The sequence below is a fragment of the Taudactylus pleione genome, unplaced genomic scaffold, assembly GCF_031769625.1.
Source record: "Taudactylus pleione unplaced genomic scaffold, aTauple2 ptg000506l, whole genome shotgun sequence".
NCBI classification, from domain to species: domain Eukaryota; kingdom Metazoa; phylum Chordata; class Amphibia; order Anura; family Myobatrachidae; genus Taudactylus; species Taudactylus pleione.
Genome location: NW_028284908.1, coordinates 408,348 through 422,271, shown reverse-complemented (window position 1 = coordinate 422,271; position 13,924 = coordinate 408,348).

Below are 13,924 nucleotides of genomic sequence, written 5' to 3'. Positions count from 1 at the left end.
GTCTGTGTGGTGGGGGTGTAACTTGGTGGGGTAACAGTGTAAGTGTGTGTGTGGTGGGGGAGTAACTTGGTGGAGTAACAGTGTAAGTGTGTGTGTGTGTGTGATGGGGAAGTAACTTGGTGGGGTAACAGTGTACGTGTGTGTGTGTGGTGGGGGAGTAACTTGGTGGGTTAACAGTGTAAGTGTGTGTGGTGGGGGAGTAACTTGGTGGGGTAGTAGTGTAAGTGTGTGTGTGATGGGGAAGTCATTTGGTGTGGTAACAGTGTAAGTGTGTGTGATGGGGAAGTAACTTGGTGGGGAAACAGTGTAAGTGTGTGTGTGTGATGGGGAAGTAACTTGGCGGGGTAACAGTGTAAGTGTGTGTGATGGGGAAGTAACTTGGCGGGGTAACAGTGTAAGTGTGTGTGCGGTGGGGGAGTAACTTGGTGGGGTAACAGTGTAAGTGTGTGTGATGGGGAAGTAACTTGGTGGGGTAGCAGTGTAAGTGTGTGTGGTGGGGGTGTAACTTGGTGGGGTTACAGTGTAAGTGTGTGTGATGGGGAAGAAACTTGGTGGGGTAACAGTGTAAGTGTGTGTGTGTGGTGGGGGTGTAACTTGGTGGGGTAACAGTGTAAGTGTGTGTGTGTGTGTTTGTGTGTGTGTGGTGGGGGAGTAACTTGGTGGGGTAACAGTGTAAGCGTGTGTGTGGTGGGGGAGTAACTTGGTGGGGTAACAGTGTAAGTGTGTGTGATGGGGTAGTAACTTTTTGTGGTAACAGTATAAGTATGTGAGTATGTGTGATGGGGAAGTAACTTGGTGGTGTAACATTGTAAGTGTGTTTGTGTGTGTGGTGGGGGAGTAACTTGGTGGGGTAACAGTATAAGTGTGTGTGTGTGTGGTGGGGGAGTAACTTGGTGGAGTAACAGTGTAAGTGTGTGTGTGTGTGGTGGTTGAGTAACTTGGTGGGGTAACAGTGTAAGTGTTTGTGTGTGTGGTGGGGGAGTAAGTTGGTGGGTTAACAGTATAAGTGTGCGTGTGTGTGGTGGGGGAGTAAGTTGGTGGGGTAACAGTGTAAGTGTGTGTGTGTGTGGTGGTTGAGTAACATGGTGGGGTAACAGTGTAAGTGTGTGTGTGTGTGATGGGGAAGTATCTTGGTGGGGTAACAGTGTAAGTGTGTGTGATGGGGAAGTAACTTGATGGGGTAACAGTATAAGTATGTGAGTATGTGTGATGGGGAAGTAACTAGGTGGGTAACATTGTAAGTGCGTTTGTGTGTGTGGTGGGGGAGTAACTTGGTGGGGTAACAGTATAAGTGTGTGTGTGGTGGGGGAGTAACTTGGTGGGTTAACAGTGTAAGTGTGTGTGTGATGGGGAAGTAACTTGGTGGGGTAACAGTATAACTGTGTGTCAGTGTGGTGGGGGAGTAACTTGGTGGTGTAACAGTGTAAGTCTGTGTGTGGTGGGGGAGTAACTTGGTGGGGTAACAGTGTAAGTGTGTGTGTGGTCGGGGAGCAACTTGGTGGGGTAGCAGTGTAAGTGTGTGTGTGTAGTGGGGGAGTAACTTGGTTGGGCAACAGTGTAAGTGTGTGTGTGTGTGTGGTGGAGGAGTAACTTGGTGGGGTAACAGTGTAACTGTGTGTGTGTGATGTGGAAGTAAGTTGGTGGGGTAACAGTATAACTGTGTGTGTGTGTGGTGGGGGAGTAACTTGGTGGGTTAGCAGTGTAAGTGTGTGTGTGATGGGATGTAACTTGGTGGGGTAACAGTATAAGTGAGTGTGTGTCTGTGTGGTGGGGGTGTAACTTGGTGGGGTAACAGTGTAAGTGTGTGTGTGGTGGGGGAGTAACTTGGTGGAGTAACAGTGTAAGTGTGTGTGTGGTGGGGGAGTAAATTGGTGGAGTAACAGTGTAAGTGTGTGTGTGTGTGTGATGGGGAAGTAACTTGGTGGGGTAACAGTATAAGTGTGCCTGTGTGTGGTGGTGGAGTAACTTGGTGGGTTAACAGTGTAAGTGTGTGTGTGATGGGGAAGTAACTTGGTGGGGTAACAGTATAACTGTGTGTCAGTGTGGTGGGGGAGTAACTTGGTGGTGTAACAGTGTAAGTCTGTGTGTGGTGGGGGAGTAACTTGGTGGGGTAACAGTGTAAGTGTGTGTGTGGTCGGGGAGCAACTTGGTGGGGTAGCAGTGTAAGTGTGTGTGTGTAGTGGGGGAGTAACTTGGTTGGGCAACAGTGTAAGTGTGTGTGTGTGTGTGGTGGAGGAGTAACTTGGTGGGGTAACAGTGTAACTGTGTGTGTGTGATGTGGAAGTAAGTTGGTGGGGTAACAGTATAACTGTGTGTGTGTGTGGTGGGGGAGTAACTTGGTGGGTTAGCAGTGTAAGTGTGTGTGTGATGGGATGTAACTTGGTGGGGTAACAGTATAAGTGAGTGTGTGTCTGTGTGGTGGGGGTGTAACTTGGTGGGGTAACAGTGTAAGTGTGTGTGTGGTGGGGGAGTAACTTGGTGGAGTAACAGTGTAAGTGTGTGTGTGGTGGGGGAGTAAATTGGTGGAGTAACAGTGTAAGTGTGTGTGTGTGTGTGATGGGGAAGTAACTTGGTGGGGTAACAGTATAAGTGTGCCTGTGTGTGGTGGTGGAGTAACTTGGTGGGGTAACAGTGTAAGTGTGTGTGATGGGGAAGTAACTTGGTGGGGTAGCAGTGTAAGTGTGTGTGTGGTGGGGGTGTAACTTGGTGGGGTAACAGTGTAAGTGTGTGTGATGGGGAAGTAACTTGGTGGGGTAACAGTGTAAGAGTGTGTGTGTGTGGTGGTGTAACTTGGTGGGGTAACAGTGTAAGTGTGTGTGTTTGTGTGTGTGTGTGGTGGGGGAGTAACTTGGTGGGGTAACAGTGTAAGTGTGTGTGTGGTGGGGGAGTAACTTGGTGGGGTAACAGTGTAAGTGTGTGTGATGGGGAAGTAACTTGGTGTGGTAACAGTATAAGTATGTGAGTATGTGTGATGGGGAAGTAACTTGGTGGGGTAACATTGTAAGTGTGTGTGTGGTGGGGGAGTAAATTGGTGGAGTAACAGTGTAAGTGTGTGTGTGTGTGTGATGGGGAAGTAACTTGGTGGGGTAACAGTATAAGTGTGCCTGTGTGTGGTGGTGGAGTAACTTGGTGGGGTAACAGTGTAAGTGTGTGTGATGGGGAAGTAACTTGGTGGGGTAGCAGTGTAAGTGTGTGTGTGGTGGGGGTGTAACTTGGTGGGGTAACAGTGTAAGTGTGTGTGATGGGGAAGTAACTTGGTGGGGTAACAGTGTAAGAGTGTGTGTGTGTGGTGGTGTAACTTGGTGGGGTAACAGTGTAAGTGTGTGTGTTTGTGTGTGTGTGTGGTGGGGGAGTAACTTGGTGGGGTAACAGTGTAAGTGTGTGTGTGGTGGGGGAGTAACTTGGTGGGGTAACAGTGTAAGTGTGTGTGATGGGGAAGTAACTTGGTGTGGTAACAGTATAAGTATGTGAGTATGTGTGATGGGGAAGTAACTTGGTGGGGTAACATTGTAAGTGTGTTTGTGTGTGTGGTGGGGGTGTAACTTGGTGGGGTAACAGTGTAAGTGTGTGTGATGGGGAAGTAACTTGGTGGGGTAACAGTGTAAGTGTGTGTGTGTGTGGTGGGGGTGTAACTTGGTGGGGTAGCAGTGTAAGTGTGTGTGTGATGGGGAAGTAACTTGGTGGGGTAACAGTGTAAGTGTGTGTGATGGGGAAGTAACTTGGTGGGATAACAGTATAAGTGTGTGTGTGGTGGGGGAGTAATTTGATTGGGTAACAGTGTAAGTGTGTGTGTGTGTGTGTGGTGGGGGAATAACTTGGTGGGGTAACAGTGTAAGTGTGTGTGTGTGTGATGGGGAAGTAACTTGGTGGGGTAACAGTATAAGTGTGTGTGTGGTGGGGGAGTAACTTGGTGGGGTAACAGTGTAAGTGTGTGTGTGGTGGGGGAGTAACTTGGTGTGGTAACAGTGTAAGTGTGTGTGGTCGGGGAGTAACTTGGTGTGGTAACAGTGTAAGTGTGTGTGGGGGGAGTAACTTTGTGGGGTAACAGTAGAAGTGAGTGTGTGTCTGTGTGGTGGGGGTGTAACTTGGTGGGGTAACAGTGTAAGTGTGTGTGTGGTGGGGGAGTAACTTGGTGGAGAAACAGTGTAAGTGTGTGTGTGTGTGTGATGGGGAAGTAACTTGGTGGGGTAACAGTGTACGTGTGTGTGTGTGGTGGGGGAGTAACTTGGTGGGTTAACAGTGTAAGTGTGTGTGGTGGGGGAGTAACTTGTTGGGGTAGTAGTGTAAGTGTGTGTGTGATGGGGAAGTCATTTGGTGTGGTAACAGTGTAAGTGTGTGTGATGGGGAAGTAACTTGGTGGGGTAACAGTGTAAGTGTGTGTGTGTGATGGGGAAGTTACTTGGCGGGGTAACAGTGTAAGTGTGTGTGATGGGGAAGTAACTTGGCGGGGTAACAGTGTAAGTGTGTGTGCGGTGGGGGAGTAACTTGGTGGGGTAACAGTGTAAGTGTGTGTGATGGGGAAGTAACTTGGTGGGGTAGCAGTGTAAGTGTGTGTGTGGTGGGGGTGTAACTTGGTGGGGTTACAGTGTAAGTGTGTGTGATGGGGAAGTAACTTGGTGGGGTAACAGTGTAAGTGTGTGTGTGTGTGGTGGGGGTGTAACTTGGTGGGGTAACAGTGTAAGTGTGTGTGTGTGTGTTTGTGTGTGTGTGGTGGGGGAGTAACTTGGTGGGGTAACAGTGTAAGCGTGTGTGTGGTGGGGGAGTAACTTGGTGGGGTAACAGTGTAAGTGTGTGTGATGGGGTAGTAACTTTTTGTGGTAACAGTATAAGTATGTGAGTATGTGTGATGGGGAAGTAACTTGGTGGTGTAACATTGTAAGTGTGTTTGTGTGTGTGGTGGGGGAGTAACTTGGTGGGGTAGCAGTATAAGTGTGTGTGTGTGTGGTGGGGGAGTAACTTGGTGGAGTAACAGTGTAAGTGTGTGTGTGTGTGGTGGTTGAGTAACTTGGTGGGGTAACAGTGTAAGTGTTTGTGTGTGTGGTGGGGGAGTAAGTTGGTGGGTTAACAGTATAAGTGTGCGTGTGTGTGGTGGGGGAGTAAGTTGGTGGGGTAACAGTGTAAGTGTGTGTGTGTGTGGTGGTTGAGTAACATGGTGGGGTAACAGTGTAAGTGTGTGTGTGTGTGATGGGGAAGTATCTTGGTGGGGTAACAGTGTAAGTGTGTGTGATGGGGAAGTAACTTGATGGGGTAACAGTATAAGTATGTGAGTATGTGTGATGGGGAAGTAACTAGGTGGGTAACATTGTAAGTGTGTTTGTGTGTGTGGTGGGGGAGTAACTTGGTGGGGTAACAGTATAAGTGTGTGTGTGGTGGGGGAGTAACTTGGTGGGTTAACAGTGTAAGTGTGTGTGTGATGGGGAAGTAACTTGGTGGGGTAACAGTATAACTGTGTGTCAGTGTGGTGGGGGAGTAACTTGGTGGTGTAACAGTGTAAGTCTGTGTGTGGTGGGGGAGTAACTTGGTGGGGTAACAGTGTAAGTGTGTGTGTGGTCGGGGAGCAACTTGGTGGGGTAGCAGTGTAAGTGTGTGTGTGTAGTGGGGGAGTAACTTGGTTGGGCAACAGTGTAAGTGTGTGTGTGTGTGTGGTGGAGGAGTAACTTGGTGGGGTAACAGTGTAACTGTGTGTGTGTGATGTGGAAGTAAGTTGGTGGGGTAACAGTATAACTGTGTGTGTGTGTGGTGGGGGAGTAACTTGGTGGGTTAGCAGTGTAAGTGTGTGTGTGATGGGATGTAACTTGGTGGGGTAACAGTGTAAGTGTGTGTGATGGGGAAGTAACTTGGTGGGGTAACAGTATAAGTGTGTGTGTGGTGCGGGAGTAATTTGATGGGGTAACAGTGTAAGTGTGTGTGTGTGTGGTGGGGGAATAACTTGGTGGGGTAATAGTGTAAGTGTGTGTGTGTGATGGGGAAGTAACTTGGTGGGGTAACAGTATAAGTGTGTGTGTGGTGGGGGAGTAACTTGGTGGGGTAACAGTGTAAGTGTGTGTGAGGTGGGGGAGTAACTTGGTGGGGCAACAGTGTAAGTGTGTGTGGTCGGGGAGTAACTTGGTGGGGTAACAGTGTAAGTGTGTGTGGGGGGAGTAACTTTGTGGGGTAACAGTATAAGTGAGTGTGTGTCTGTGTGGTGGGGGTGTAACTTGGTGGGGTAACAGTGTAAGTGTGTGTGTGGTGGGGGAGTAACTTGGTGGAGTAACAGTGTAAGTGTGTGTGTGGTGGGGGAGTAAATTGGTGGAGTAACAGTGTAAGTGTGTGTGTGTGTGTGATGGGGAAGTAACTTGGTGTGGTAACAGTATAAGTATGTGACTATCGAAAAATTTACTGGTAGGTTAATTGGTTCCCCACAAAAAAAAATTAACCTGTGTGTGTAGGTGTGTGTGCATGTGATAGGGAATATAGATTGTAAGCTCCACTGGGGCAGGGACTGATGTGAATGGCCAAATATTCTTTCTGTAAAGCGCTGCGGAATATGTGTGCGCTATATAAATAACTGTTAATAAATAAATAAATGTGTGATGGGGAAGTAACTTGGTGGGGTAACATTGTAAGTGTGTTTGTGTGTGTGGTGGGGGAGTAACTTGGTGGGGTACCAGTATAAGTGTGTGTGTGGTGGGGGAGTAACTTGGTGGGTTAACAGTGTAAGTGTGTGTGTGATGGGGAAGCAACTTGGTGGGGTAACAGTATAAGTGTGTGTGAGTGTGGTGGGGGAGTAACTTGGTGGTGTAACAGTGTAAGTGTGTGTGTGGTGGGGGAGTAACTTGGTGGGGTAACAGTGTAAGTGTGTTTGTGTTCGGGGAGTAACTTTGTGGGGTAACAGTGTAAGTGTGTGTGTAGTGGGGGAGTAACTTGGTTGGGCAACAGTGTAAGTGTGTGTGTGTGTGTGTGGTGGAGGAGTAACTTGGTGGGGTAACAGTGTAAGTGTGTGTGTGTGTGTGATGTGGAAGTAACTTGGTGGGGTTACAGTATAACTGTGTGTGTGTGTGGTGTGGGAGTAACTTGGTGGGGTAGCAGTGTAAGTGTGTGTGTGATGGGGAAGTAACTTGGTGGGGTAACAGTGTAAGTGTGTGTGATGGGGAAGTAACTTGGTGGGGTAACAGTATAAGTGTGTGTGTGGTGGGGGAGTAATTTGATGGGGTAACAGTGTAAGTGTGTGTGTATGTGGTGGGGGAATAACTTGGGGTAACAGTGTAAGTGTGTGTGTGTGTGATGGGGAAGTAACTTGGTGGGGTAACAGTATAAGTGTGTGTGTGGTGGGGGAGTAACTTGGTGGGGTAACAGTGTAAGTGTGTGTGTGGTGGGGGAGTAACTTGGTGTGGTAACAATGTAAGTGTGTGTGGTCGGGGAGTAACTTGGTGGGGTAACAGTGTAAGTGTGTGCGGGGGGAGTAACTTTGTGGGGTAACAGTATAAGTGAGTGTGTGTCTGTGTGGTGGGGGTGTAACTTGGTGGGGTAACAGTGTAAGTGTGTGTGTGGTGGGGGAGTAACTTGGTGGAGTAACAGTGTAAGTGTGTGTGTGGTGGGGGAGTAACTTGGTGGAGTAACAGTGTAAGTGTGTGTGTGTGTGATGGGGAAGTAACTTGGTGGTGTAACAGTGTAAGTGTGTGTGTGTGTGTGATGGGGAAGTAACTTGGTGGGGTAACAGTGTACGTGTGTGTGTGTGTTGTGGGGGAGTAACTTGGTGGGGTAACAGTGTAAGTGTGTGTGGTGGGGGAGTAACTTGGTGGGGTAACAGTGTAAGTGTGTGTGGTGGGGGAGTAACTTGGTGGAGTAACAGTGTAAGTGTGTGTGTGTGTGTGTGATGGGGAAGTAACTTGGTGGGGTAACAGTGTACGTGTGTGTGTGTGTGTGGTGGGGGAGTAACTTGGTGGGTTAACAGTGTAAGTGTGTGTGGTGGGGGAGTAACTTGGTGGGGTAGCAGTGTAAGTGTGTGTGTGATGGGGAAGTCACTTGGTGTGGTAACAGTGTAAGTGTGTGTGATGGGGAAGTAACTTGGTGGGGTAACAGTGTAAGTGTGTGTGTGTGATGGGGAAGTAACTTGGCGGGGTAACAGTGTAAGTGTGTGTGATGGGGAAGTAACTTGGCGGGGTAACAGTGTAAGTGTGTGTGCGGTGGGGGAGTAACTTGGTGGGGTAACAGTGTAAGTGTGTGTGATGGGGAAGTACCTTGGTGGGGTAGCAGTGTAAGTGTGTGTGTGGTGGGGGTGTAACTTGGTGGGGTAACAGTGTAAGTGTGTGTGATGGGGAAGTAACTTGGTGGGGTAACAGTGTAAGTGTGTGTGATGGGGAAGTAACTTGGTGGGGTAACAGTGTAAGTGTGTGTGTGTGTGGTGGGGGTGTAACTTGGTGGGGTAACAGTGTAAGTGTGTGTGTGTGTGTTTGTGTGTGTGTGGTGGGGGAGTAACTTGGTGGGGTAACAGTGTAAGCGTGTGTGTGGTGGGGGAGTAACTTGGTGGGGTAACAGTGTAAGTGTGTGTGATGGGGAAGTAACTTTTTGTGGTAACAGTATAAGTATGTGAGTATGTGTGATGGGGAAGTAACTTGGTGGTGTAACATTGTAAGTGTGTTTGTGTGTGTGGTGGGGGAGTAACTTGGTGGGGTAACAGTATAAGTGTGTGTGTGTGTGTGTGTGGTGGGGGAGTATCTTGGTGGGGTAACAGTGTAAGTGTGTGTGTGTGTGGTGGTTGAGTAACTTGGTGGGGTAACAGTGTAAGTGTTTGTGTGTGTGGTGGGGGAGTAACTTGGTGGGGTAACAGTATAAGTGTGCGTGTGTGTGGTGGGGGAGTAAGTTGGTGGGGTAACAGTGTAAGTGTGTGTGTGTGTGATGGGGAAGTAACTTGGTGGGGTAACAGTGTAAGTGTGTGTGATGGGGAAGTAACTTGGCGGGGTAACAGTGTAAGTGTGTGTGCGGTGGGGGAGTAACTTGGTGGGGTAACAGTGTAAGTGTGTGTGATGGGGAAGTACCTTGGTGGGGTAGCAGTGTAAGTGTGTGTGTGGTGGGGGTGTAACTTGGTGGGGTAACAGTGTAAGTGTGTGTGATGGGGAAGTAACTTGGTGGGGTAACAGTGTAAGTGTGTGTGTGTGTGGTGGGGGTGTAACTTGGTGGGATAACAGTGTAAGTGTGTGTGTGTGTGTTTGTGTGTGTGTGGTGGGGGAGTAACTTGGTGGGGTAACAGTGTAAGCGTGTGTGTGGTGGGGGAGTAACTTGGTGGGGTAACAGTGTAAGTGTGTGTGATGGGGAAGTAACTTTTTGTGGTAACAGTATAAGTATGTGAGTATGTGTGATGGGGAAGTAACTTGGTGGTGTAACATTGTAAGTGTGTTTGTGTGTGTGGTGGGGGAGTAACTTGGTGGGGTAACAGTATAAGTGTGTGTGTGTGTGTGTGTGGTGGGGGAGTAACTTGGTGGGGTAACAGTGTAAGTGTGTGTGTGTGTGGTGGTTGAGTAACTTGGTGGGGTAACAGTGTAAGTGTTTGTGTGTGTGGTGGGGGAGTAACTTGGTGGGGTAACAGTATAAGTGTGCATGTGTGTGGTGGGGGAGTAAGTTGGTGGGGTAACAGTGTAAGTGTGTGTGTGTGGTGGTTGAGTATCTTGGTGGGGTAACAGTGTAAGTGTGTGTGTGTGTGATGGGGAAGTAACTTGGTGGGGTAACAGTGTAAGTGTGTGTGATGGGGAAGTAACTTGATGGGGTAACAGTATAAGTATGTGAGTATGTGTGATGGGGAAGTAACTAGGTGGGTAACATTGTAAGTGTGTTTGTGTGTGTGGTGGGGGAGTAACTTGGTGGGGTAACAGTATAAGTGTGTGTGTGGTGGGGGAGTAACTTGGTGGGTTAACAGTGTAAGTGTGTGTGTGATGGGGAAGTAACTTGGTGGGGTAACAGTATAACTGTGTGTCAGTGTGGTGGGGGAGTAACTTGGTGGTGTAACAGTGTAAGTCTGTGTGTGGTGGGGGAGTAACTTGGTGGGGTAACAGTGTAAGTGTGTGTTTGGTCGGGGAGCAACTTGGTGGGGTAGCAGTGTAAGTGTGTGTGTGTAGTGGGGGAGTAACTTGGTTGGGCAACAGTGTAAGTGTGTGTGTTTGTGTGGTGGAGGAGTAACTTGGTGGGGTAATAGTGTAACTGTGTGTGTGTGATGTGGAAGTAAGTTGGTGGGGTAACAGTTTAACTGTGTGTGTGTGTGGTGGGGGAGTAACTTGGTGGGTTAGCAGTGTAAGTGTGTGTGTGATGGGGATGTAACTTGGTGGGGTAACAGTGTAAGTGTGTGTGATGGGGAAGTAACTTGGTGGGGTAACAGTATAAGTGTGTGTGTGGTGGGGGAGTAATTTGATGGGGTAACAGTGTAAGTGTGTGTGTGTGTGGTGGGGGAATAACTTGGTGGGGTAACAGTGTAAGTGTGTGTGTGTGTGATGGGGAAGTAACTTGGTGGGGTAACAGTATAAGTGTGTGTGTGGTGGGGGAGTAACTTGGTGGGGTAACAGTGTAAGTGTGTGTGAGGTGGGGGAGTAACTTGGTGGGGTAACAGTGTAAGTGTGTGTGGTCGGGGAGTAACTTGGTGGGGTAACAGTGTAAGTGTGTGTGGGGGGAGTAACTTTGTGGGGTAACAGTATAAGTGAGTGTGTGTCTGTGTGGTGGGGGTGTAACTTGGTGGGGTAACAGTGTAAGTGTGTGTGTGGTGGGGGAGTAACTTGGTGGAGTAACAGTGTAAGTGTGTGTGTGGTGGGGGAGTAAATTGGTGGAGTAACAGTGTAAGTGTGTGTGTGTGTGTGTGATGGGGAAGTAACTTGGTGGGGTAACAGTATTAGTGTGCATGTGTGTGGTGGTGGAGTAACTTGGTGGGGTAACAGTGTAAGTGTGTGTGATGGGGAAGTAACTTGGTGGGGTAGCAGTGTAAGTGTGTGTGTGGTGGGGGTGTAACTTGGTGGGGTAACAGTGTAAGTGTGTGTGATGGGGAAGTAACTTGGTGGGGTAACAGTGTAAGTGTGTGTGTGTGTGGTGGGGGTGTAACTTGGTGGGGTAACAGTGTAAGTGTGTGTGTGTGTGTGTGGTGGGGGAGTAACTTGGTGGGGTAACAGTGTAAGTGTGTGTGTGGTGGGGGAGTAACTTGGTGGGGTAACAGTGTAAGTGTGTGTGATGGGGAAGTAACTTGGTGTGGTAACAGTATAAGTATGTGAGTATGTGTGATGGGGAAGTAACTTGGTGGGGTAACATTGTAAGTGTGTTTGTGTGTGTGGTGGGGGTGTAACTTGGTGGGGTAACAGTGTAAGTGTGTGTGATGGGGAAGTAACTTGGTGGGGTAACAGTGTAAGTGTGTGTGTGTGTGGTGGGGGTGTAACTTGGTGGGGTAGCAGTGTAAGTGTGTGTGTGATGGGGAAGTAACTTGGTGGGGTAACAGTGTAAGTGTGTGTGATGGGGAAGTAACTTGGTGGGATAACAGTATAAGTGTGTGTGTGGTGGGGGAGTAATTTGAATGGGTAACAGTGTAAGTGTGTGTGTGTGTGGAGGGGGAATAACTTGGTGGGGTAACAGTGTAAGTGTGTGTGTGTGTGATGGGGATGTAACTTGGTGGGGTAACAGTATAAGTGTGTGTGTGGTGGGGGAGTAACTTGGTGGGGTAACAGTGTAAGTGTGTGTGTGGTGGTGGAGTAACTTGGTGTGGTAAGTGTAAGTGTGTGTGGTCGGGGAGTAACTTGGTGGGGTAACAGTGTAAGTGTGTGTGGGGGGAGTAACTTTGTGGGGTAACAGTAGAAGTGAGTGTGTGTCTGTGTGGTGGGGGTGTAACTTGGTGGGGTAACAGTGTAAGTGTGTGTGTGGTGGGGGAGTAACTTGGTGGAGTAACAGTGTAAGTGTGTGTGTGGTGGGGGAGTAACTTGGTGGAGTAACAGTGTAAGTGTGTGTGTGTGTGTGATGGGGAAGTAACTTGGTGTGGTAACAGTGTACGTGTGTGTGTGTGTGGTGGGGGAGTAACTTGGTGGGGTAACAGTGTAAGTGTGTGTGGTGGGGGAGTAACTTGGTGGAGTAACAGTGTAAGTGTGTGTGTGTGATGGGGAAGTAACTTGGTGGGGTAACAGTGTACGTGTGTGTGTGTGTGGTGGGGGAGTAATTTGGTGGGGTAACAGTGCAAGTGTGTGTGGTGGGGGAGTATCTTGGTGGGGTAGCAGTGTAAGTGTGTGTGTGATGGGGAAGTCACTTGGTGTGGTAACATTGTAAGTGTGTGTGATGGGGAAGTAACTTGGTGGGGTAACAGTGTAAGTGTGTGTGTGTGATGGGGAAGTAACTTGGCGGGGTAACAGTGTAAGTGTGTGTGATGGGGAAGTAACTTGGCAGGTAACAGTGTAAGTGTGTGTGCGGTGGGGGAGTAACTTGGTGGGGTAACAGTACAACTGTGTGTCAGTGTGGTGGGGGAGTAACTTGGTGGTGTAACAGTGTAAGTCTGTGTGTGGTGGGGGAGTAACTTGGTGGGGTAACAGTGTAAGTGTGTGTGTGGTCGGGGAGCAACTTGGTGGGGTAGCAGTGTAAGTGTGTGTGTGTAGTGGGGGAGAAACTTGGTTGGGCAACAGTGTAAGTGTGTGTGTGTGTGTGGTGGAGGAGTAACTTGGTGGGGTAACAGTGTAAGTGTGTGTGTGTGATGTGGAAGTAACTTGGTGGGGTAACAGTATAACTGTGTGTCTGTGTGGTGGGGGAGTAACTTGGTGGGGTAGCAGTGTAAGTGTGTGTGATGGGGAAGTAACTTGGTGGGGTAACAGTGTAAGTGTGTGTGATGGGGAAGTAACTTGGTGGGGTAACAGTATAAGTGTGTGTGTGGTGGGGGAGTATTTTGATGGGGTAACAGTGTAAGTGTGTGTGTGTGTGGTGGGGGAATAACTTGGTGGGGTAACAGTGTAAGTGTGTTTGTGTGTGATGGGGAAGTAACTTGGTGGGGTAACAGTATAAGTGTGTGTGTGGTGGGGGAGTAACTTGGTGGGGTAACAGTGTAAGTGTGTGTCAGGTGGGGGAGTAACTTGGTGGGGTAACAGTGTAAGTGTGTGTGGTCGGGGAGTAACTTGGTGGGGTAACAGTGTAAGTGTGTGTGGGGAAAGTAACTTTGTGGGGTAACAGTATAAGTGAGTGTGTGTCTGTGTGGTGGGGGTGTAACTTGGTGGGGTAACAGTGTAAGTGTGTGTGTGGTGGGGGAGTAACTTGGTGGAGTAACAGTGTAAGTGTGTGTGTGGTGGGGGAGCAACTTGGTGGAGTAACAGTGTAAGTGTGTGTGTGTGTGTGATGGGGAAGTAACTTGGTGGGGTAACAGTATAAGTGTGCGTGTGTGTGGTGGGGGAGTAACTTGGTGGGTTAACAGTGTAATTGTGTGTGATGGGGAAGTAACTTGGTGGGGTAACAGTGTAAGTGTGTGTGTGTGTGGTGGGGATGTAACTTGGTGGGGTAACAGTGTAAGTGTGTGTGTGTGTGTGTGTGGTGGGGGAGTAACTTGGTTGGGTAACAGTGTAAGTGTGTGTGTGGAGGGGGAGTAACTTGGTGGGGTAACAGTGTAAGTGTGTGTGATGGGGAAGTAACTTGGTGTGGTAACAGTATAAGTATGTGAGTATGTGTGATGGGGAAGTAACTTGGTGGGGTAACATTGTAAGTGTGTTTGTGTGTGTGGTGGGGGAGTAACTTGGTGGGGTAACAGTATAAGTGTGCGTGTGTGTGGTGGGGGAGTAACTAGGTGGGGTAACAGTGTAAGTGTGTGTGTGTGTGTGGTGGTTGAGTAACTTGGTGGGGTAACAGTGTAAGTGTTTGAGTGTGTGGTGGGGGAGTAACATGGTGGGGTAACAGTATAAGTGTGCATGTGTGTGGTGGGGGAGTAACTTGGTGGGGTAACAGTGTAAGTGTGTGT